The sequence below is a fragment of the Triticum urartu genome, chromosome 5A, assembly GCF_056163025.1.
Source record: "Triticum urartu cultivar PI428250 chromosome 5A, HENAU_Tu73, whole genome shotgun sequence".
NCBI classification, from domain to species: domain Eukaryota; kingdom Viridiplantae; phylum Streptophyta; class Magnoliopsida; order Poales; family Poaceae; genus Triticum; species Triticum urartu.
In genome coordinates, this window is record NC_141877.1 from 187,978,563 (window position 1) to 187,987,575 (window position 9,013).

The window sequence follows — 9,013 nt, forward strand, 5'->3', positions numbered from 1 at the left end:
TTAGTGGGAACCATCGACCTTTAAGCCACCCACCGGCTGGGCAAAAAGGATGCACCCTCATGGGACGCCTGATCATAGCTTCACGGACAAGAAAATTAAGCCCTTAACGGGACAGAGAACTTTCCTCGATGAATGGCTCGACAAGCCATACCAGATACACGCAACGCCAAATTCCGAACCAACCCACAGCCTTCGGGCATGTTGGATACTCCGGCAGGTGGCTAAGAGTGGTGAGGCAATCCTCACCAACACTACCCGAGAGAAGTACCCCACTTGGGATAATGATCTCAATGTATTCATGGTCTTCGAGACCTTTTCCTCAAATAATCGGCGTAAAAGGGCACTCCGGGACCTCGTCGAAGTTAACCAAGTAGCCGCAATAAACCATAGGAACGGCATGGCGATAACCTTCAACGCCACTAATGAACCACGAACCCAATCAGTCCGTGCACCAGCCGCCTTAGTCCTAAACCCAATTGTGGACGGCTTTCGGCTTACTAAATTGCTCATGGATGGAAGTAGCGGATTAAACCTCATTTATGAGGACACGCTTGACAAAATGCAAATAGACAATAGACGCATCGAGCAGAGCAGTACAACCTTTCAAGGAATTATCCCCAGTTGAGAAGCACGATTGACGATGTCAAAACTGGTGGATCTCGGGTAGGGGGTCCCAAACTGTGCGTCTAAGGCGGATTGTAACAGGAGGCAGGGGACACGATGTCTACCCAGGTTCGGGCCCTCTTGATTGAGGTAAAACCCTACGTCCTGCTTGATTGTTCTTGATGATATGAGTATTACAAGAGTTGATCTACCACGAGATCAGAGAGGCTAAACCCTATGGACTAAAACCCTCCGGTTTATATAGACATCGGAGGGGGCTAGGGTTACAAAAGGTCGGTTACAAAGGAGGAGATATACATATCCGTACTGCCTAGCTTGCCATCCACGCCAAGTAGGGTCCCATCCGGACACGGGACGAAGCCTTCAATCTCGTATCTTCATAGTCCAACAGTCCGGCCAAATGATATAGTCCGGCTATCCGGAGACCCCCTAATCCAGGACTCCCTTATTAGCCCCTAAACCAGGCTTCAATGACGATGAGTCCGGCGTGCAGTGTTGTCTTCGGCATTGCAAGGCGGGTTCCTCCTCCGAATACATCATAGAAGAGTTTGAATATAAGGATAGTGTCTGACCCTGCAAATTAAGTTCCACATACCACCGTAGAGAGAATAATATTTCCACAAATCTAATTTGTTGACACGTTTTGACAGCATGACATCACGCCATGGCCCGGTTTTTATTCCAACCGCTTTTCTCAACCAGCTCTGCACATATCGCGAGGTGGTTTTCTTGATACATCTTGTCAAAGCAGAGATCGTGTTCCCCTTATCATGGGATTCTCATCAATACGGACGTGGGTAACCCAACCGCGCCATCAATTACGGCGCTTGGGGAATAAGCGGTTTTGCCAGGCAAGTGGGGAGACACATCGCCTCCTCCACCCTTATAAAGGGACAAAGATTTACTTTTTTCACCCACGCCTTCTTCCTTCTCGCTTACCCACTCCCGCACACTCGATCTCTAGCGCCCAAGCTCGCGTTCTTCTTCTCAAACCGCTCCAAGCATGCCTGGAGCAGGAGGCAAGTGGATGGTCTCCTCCGTCACGGAGGAGAACATCAAAAAGTTACGGGAAGCTGGATACTTGGCCACGGATATCGCGCACCGGCTGCCAACTGCGGGGCAGATCGTCCCCATGCCCGAACCCCATGAGAGGGTAGTTTTTCTTACCTATTTCTTCCACGGACAGGGATTTCCTCTCCACCCGTTTGTCTGCGGGCTTATGTTCTACTATGGGCTGGATTTTCATGATCTGGCCCCCAATTTCATCCTCAACATCTCGGCGTTTATCGTCGTGTGCGAGGCCTTCCTCTGCATCAGGCCCCACTTCGGCATATGGCTGAAAACCTTCAATGTCAAACCGAGGGTGGTGGGTGGCCAGCACGCAGAGTGCGGAGGCGCCATGGTAGGCAAGATGCCTAATGTCACCTGGCTCAAGGGCACCTATGTGGATACCATAAAGGGGTGGCAATCGGGGTGGTTCTACATCACCGAGCCGGGTGACTCCAACTGGGTGGCGGCCTCCAAATTTCGATCCGGAATCCCCACGCGGCTCACCTCCTGGAAAAAGAAGGGCCTGTCCTGGGGTTCTTCAGTAGAGCTGACCGGATTCCAGACCTGCAACCAGAACATGACGAACAAGAAAATCAAGCTCGTCAACGTGGTCCAGGTTATGCTCTTCCACCGGATCCTTCCGTGTCAACGACATGCATTTGTTTTGTGGGAGTTCGACTCGGCCAAGCACCAGATGCTGCGAGAGCTCTACGACACGATGCATGAGGATGTCTGGAGGGTGCTGTTCAAGAGCGCCGAGATGCCTCCCTCCCTCACCGAGGACCGCAGACTCAGCGCAAAGCGCCGCTCCCATTTGGTAGGCTTTTATATCTATTAGGGTATTTATTTGCCCCGGTTTATTTATGTGCTGGATCTAAGCTTTCATGTCATTAACAGGACTGGATAGAGACAGCGGAGCAGCTTGATTGCCCAGCCCCCTGCCCAAAGATCCTGCAGACGCTCTTCTAACGAAGATGCTGAATCCGGCACCTTACGAGGTGCTGGAAAAGAAGGCCAAGAAGAAGGCCACGGGGACCCAAAAGGGTCTCCGGCGCAAGGTTATATCAGACTCATCGTCCGATGACTCCGATGCGCACTCCTCCCGTGGAAACGAGGAGTAGGAGAAAAGTTCTCCCCCCAGCTGGGGAGACAAGAAAAGGAAGGCCGACCCATCCGGGGAGGCCGAAGGGTCCAAGAAGGGAAAGACCCTCCCTCCGCACTGTGCCACGACGGCCGCCGATGTCGGCGACGAGTGGCTACCCAGGGACAAGCCCCTGGCGAAGTCGTAAGTGTCCGGACACCGTAGTACTTCATGGTATGTTTTATTGTACTGCCTGTCCTCATGCCGAACATGATTATGTAGTCCTTCCCGAGCTCATCTCGACGTACACTCGTCGAGCGGCTCTTTGGAGTCATCGGATATGAACAACAGTTCTCCTCCAACCGCTTCCACCCCTCGCCCTACGGACAACGCCGAGGTGTTGTCTCAAAAGGCACCGAGCCAAGGGGAGGTGATCCTGGGGGCGCCTCACGGCGACCTCCCGGACCCTGGGTACCAAGGGAGCGAGGCTCCTACGGGCTTCGAGTTTGGGACCCAGCCGGACACTGGGCTGGAACCTTCGATGGTTACAGACTCCGGCACGCGGTCCCCCATTAAGGGGGGCCAACTATCCATGCCGGTGTCCTCTGTCCAACCAGAGGCACCGGACAACTTGCTGGAAACGCTTCACAGCGCTTCCATCAATGAAGAGCACCGCCCTATTATGAGTGCGGTGGTCGAGAAGGTTCAGTCTACCAAAAACGGACTGACCGAAGCTTGCGCCAGCCTCCTAACAGGCTTTGAGGTAAGCAATCAAAATATAAGAAAATATTACAACATAGATAGTAGCCCCTGATGCTCTGTTCGGCATTCGCGAAGAAAAGCCGAATAGAGGATCGAATGATAACTCAGGAGTCTAATTAGAGTATGTCTATGTGTATGTGCAGGCTTCACTGCTGGCCGCTGCCGCACGTACTGCGGAGGTCTCTGCGCTGAAGCAGGCCCTGAAGCGCTCCGAGGACGAGCTCAGCCGTACCAAGAGGCAGCTCGAAGAGAGCAAAGGCAAGATATACCCCTGTCTATATAGTTAAAAAGAAGCTCGGGTGTAAAGTAATAGGATCATCATGAATTTTTCAGGGGCCACGACCGACATGGAGACCCTGAGGAAGGCGTTGTCTAAGGCCGAAGATAAAGCGGCCAAAGAACGCATGGAATGGGAGAAACAAGAAGCCCGAGTAGGTGAGGTGCAGCAAGAGCTCGAGGCTCTCGCCAAAAAGCACGAGTCCTTGGAGCTTGACTCCAAGACGCCAGAGTCTGAGCTCGCGCAGGCGCTTGAAAGCGTCCGAAGCACCAAGGCCGAAGCTCACCAGGCCCTCCAGGAAATTGGCGCGGTGAAGAAGATAGCAGCGGGTAAGGCATTCAATATGCAAAGCAAGCATGTGAAGGAGACTTTCCTTTTTCTTACCCGAGTTCGGATCTCTCCAGAAGCGTTTGCAGATCTTCCCCGCAGTGTACTGGATGCCGCGGAGTTTTACCGGGCTGAGGAGGGGAGCTCAATGGAGAAGTTGCTTTGGTCTTAGTATACTGGGACCGAACACCCCGTGTCCTTGAGCGACCAGCTGAAGCAGTTGGTCAAACTTCACAAGGTGGCCGAACAGGCCATGAGGGGCCTTATAGTCTGGATGTGGCCTGGCGAGCCCCTGTCCGGGAGCTACTTCGGTCTGGTGAGGCGGCTTGTGGAAGCCTACCCACGGCTTGAAGTCATCAAGCGGTCCGTCTGCATCGAGGGTGCATACAGGGCTTTTGCCCGAGCGAAGGTGCACTGGGCGAAGCTGGACGCCGTGAAGCTAGTGAGGGAGGGGCCGCCGGAGGGCAAGGAGCATCGCTGCCCCGAGAATTACTATGAAAGTGTCCTAAAGGGTTCCCGCTTAGTGGCAGATGAATGTGCCAAGGATGTAATTTTTGAATGAACATGCCCATGTGATCCTGTAATATGAAACGAGTTCTTTTGCGCCATGTGACGCTTTCTTAATTTAAAATATTACCTTCTGTGCGGCCGCTTATAACATATGAGAGTTGGCCAGTCGTCAGCTTCTACCCCCATGTAACTAGTACTGGGGTGTTCGGGGTAAATCTGAACACTCTTTACCCCAATCTTGGGTCCTTCAAGGGAGGTGTTCAGCGCAACGAACCAGGAAATCAGACTATAATGCTTTATCACTCTCACTTAGCCATATATGTCTATGATTTTAAATTTTTGGCAAAGCCCCTGGTATTCGGAGGGCCGAATTTGGGGTGCTATACACGCATAAGCCGGACAAGGCCGACTCCTCGCCCGAAGCGGAAAAGTCTTTAAGGACTTGAGACCTCTCAAACAGCGACCAGTCTCTCGCCTTATCATGACAGTCAGTTTTTGGCTTTCTCTACTGAGGTGCTTGTCCAGAAGAACCGGGACACAATCGCGGTAGTTCTCCCACCGCTACCTTAGCCGATATAGCGGAACGTAAGGTACCAAAGCATGGGAGCCGGGCGACCCAACATTTGACCAAAGACATGATTCGGAGCTGATGCATATAATGCTATAAGTTCGGGGTGCTGCACTGTCGAAAGTGTTCAAACTTCTTGCGCCATATTGTGGGGTAAATGAGAGCCCCTGGCGTACTGACCGTACCCGAACGTGCGGGTGTGGATTGTCGTAAATGGACATATAAGAGAAAGAGAAAACTGAAATAATGCAATGACAGATTAATGATATGCATTGTTATTTGAATAATACGTCGAAGCGTACTGGTACAAGTAGTGCAATAAGAATAAAGTAGGACAATTCGAAATGTCCTATCCCAGGGCAAGCTACGCATAAATAGTGAAAAGCGGGCATATCAAGTATTACTAGAGACCACCTGGCGGTTCCCGTGTTCATCTTAGCTTCTTGCCACCTTGGTTGTTGCTTCCGGAATGTGTCCGGCAATTGTACTGCCGGAAAGGGCTTCCAAAGAGTTAGGCCCTGAAAGAGAAAAGGAATGTCAAAGGTATACAGCCCCTAGTGTGGTTAAGCCACAATGTGGGGCGTGTCCTGATTGTGCCCCCACCTATGTCCATGGTATTTTCAATGCGTAGTTATGTACATGCGGCACGGATTTCGTCGCTTCACTGGGACTGGGACGGGGGCCGGATTGCTAGGTGAGCTTTGATCATGCCAGGCGATCCTGTTGCAGCTTGTTCTGGACTCGCTTGAAGGTGTCCGGGGGCTGTGACGCCGAATGAGCGGTCTGCCTGAACAGATTGCTTTGTGCCTCTGATGCAAGGGACGCAGTCTGCTCTTTCGTACGGAGCGAGCGTTCTGTGTTTCCATTTACTGTTATGACCACGTGAGGTCCTAGCATTTTGAGCCTGAGGTACGCGTAATGTGGCACTGCATTGAATTTTGCAAATGTTGTCCGTCCGAGCAGTGCATGATAGCCACTGCGAAACGGGACGATGTCGAAGATTAACTCTTCGCTCCGGAAGTTATTCGGTGATCCAAAGACCACTTCCAGTGTGATTGAGCCTATGCAATGGGCCTCTACACCTGGGCTGACGCCTTTAAAGGTGGTTTTGCTGGGCTTGATCCTCGAGGGATCGATACCCATTTTTCGCACTGTATCCTGGTAGAGCAGGTTCAAGCTATTGTCGCCGTCCATAAGGACTCGAGTCAGGTGAAATCCGTTAATGATGGGGTCTAGGACTAGTGCGGCGGATCCTCCATGACGGATGCTAGTGGGCCGGTCCCTGCGATCGAAGGTGATCGGACAAGCAGACCATGGGTTGAACTTTGGGGCGACGGGCTCCATCGCATAGACGTCCCTTAGTGCATGCTTCCGCTCCCTCTTGGGAATGTGGATTGCGTATATCATGTTCACTGTCTTCACTTGAGGGGGAAACCCCTTCTGTCCTCATGTGTTAGGCGGCCGGGGCTCCTCCTCGTCATCGCTATGCAGCCCCTTGCCCTTGTTCTCGGCATTTAACTTGCCGGCCTGCTTGAACACCCATCATTCTCTGTTGGTGTGATTGGCTGGCTTGTCGGTGGTGCCGTGGATTTGACACGAGCGATCCAGTATGCGATCCATACTGGACGGTGCCGGAGTATTTCTTTTAAATTGCTTCTTCCGCTGACTGGATCTAGGGCCTCTGAATCCGGCATTGACTGCCGTATCTTCGGTGTTATCGCCGTTATTGCAGCGCTTTGGTATATTACGACGTTGCCTACCGTTAGCATCTTTGGTATCCGAGGTATCCAGATTCCTCGATGTGTTGTTGCTCTGAGCCAGCCAGCTGTCCTCGCTCGCGCAAAAGCGGGTCATGAGTGTCGTGATGGATGCCATAGATTTCGGCTTCTCCTGGCCGAGGTGGCGGGCGAGCTACTCGTCGCGGATGTTATGCTTGAATGACGCTAGGGCCTCTGCATCCGGACAGTCTACAATTTGATTTTTCTTAGTCAGGAACCGTGTCCAGAATTGTCTGGCCGATTCCCCTGGCTACTGGGTTGTGTGGCTCAAGTCATCAGCATCTGGTGGCCGCACATAAGTGCCCTGGAAGTTGTCGAGAAATGCATCTTCCAGATCCTCCCAACTGCCGACGGAATCCGCTGGCAAGCTATTCAGCCAATGCCGAGCTGGTCCTTTGAGTTTTAGTGGGAGGTACTTGATGGCATGTAAATCATCACCGCGAGCCATGCAGATGTGAAGGAGGAAATCCTCAATCCATACAGCGGGATCTGTTGTGCCACCGTATGATTCGATATTTACGGGTGTGAAACCCTCCAGGAATTCATGATTCATAACTTCATCAGTGAATCATAGGGGGTGGGCGGCACCTCTGTGCCAGGCTATATCCCGACGTAGTTCATATGAGTCTTGTCTACTGTATTCGGCCCGGCTGGGTATACTCTTGGTGTATTCGACGCGACGATCATCGTCCCGTGTGGGCGCACGTGCCCGTGTCTCGTATATTGACCTTGCGATTTTCGCCTTACTGTCCAAGATGCCTCGTAGGTCCTCTGTGTTGCTCCGGGCCTTAGTATTTTTGACTGAGTGGCGACGGGGTGCGGTCCGAACTTTAGGCTGAAACGCCTCTCTGGCTCGACCACGTAGTGGCCGGTCAGCCGCATCGTACACTGGTGAATGAGGTTTCAATTCTTCCTCCTCCAAGTGAGGTAGCAACCTGCGCTTTGGGTAACTCTTGGACGGGCGCTCGAGTTCATGCTCCTCCGCCGTAAGGACTTCGGTCCACCTATCTGCTAGCAAGTCTTGATCAGCTTGAAGCTGTTGCTGTTTTCTCTTCAGGCTATTTGCCGTGGCCATAAGCCGGCGCTTGAAGCGCTGTTGCTCGACGGGGTCCTCAGGCACGATAAACTTGTCGTCGCCGAGGCTCGCCTCGTCTTCGGAGAGAGGCATGTAATTGTCCTCCTCCGTTTCTCCATCTGATGCCTGCTCTGGAGGGCTAGCTTGTTCGTCCTCTAGCTCTACACCGTGCTGGAGGGGATTGTTTTCTTTGTTGCTATTCGGAGTGTTGTTATCTCCTGTGCCGGTATCACTGCTCTTGCTGTGGCGGGACTTAGAGTGGCGCCGCTGACGTCGGCGCTTGGGTTGCTTCTTGGAGGGGTCATCCTCCGCTATCTCATCGCCATTGCCTTCTTTGGGGGTGTCCACCATGTATATATCATATCCTGTTCGTCTCCGGCTTCGTTGTCCATACCATCGAAGTCTTCGGAGTCGAAGTCGAGCATGTCGGTTAAGTCGTCGACAGTGGCTACTAAGTGGGTGGTGGGTGGGCAGCGAATTTCTTCGTCGTCCGCATCCCATTCTAGCCGGACATAGTTCGGCCATGGTTCTCCTGACAGGGAGAGAGACCTTAATGAATTTAGCACATCTCCGAAAGGTGAGTGCTGAAAGATATCCACGGAGGTGAACTACATGATCGGCACCCAGTCGGCCTCGATGGGCATGAATGTGAGCGGCTCGGAGTCCATGGCCGGAGACGAATCCAGTGGTTCGGCGAAACGGCTCTCGTAAGGGGTGAAGTCAATATCTGGCTCTATCGCCACTGAGAGTGCGGCCTCCATGGCGGGGTCTATCTCTTCGCTCTCAGATGGCGTGACTTACTCCTGATTGATGGACGGAGTAGTTGCGGATGCGGTCTCCCGAACATTGTCCGATGACAGAGTTACGTCATGCTCGTTGCGACTGTGCGGTGCATCCGACATGGGCCCGAATCCGTCGAAGATCAAGTCTCCGCGGATGTCGGCCGTGTAGTTCAAGTTTC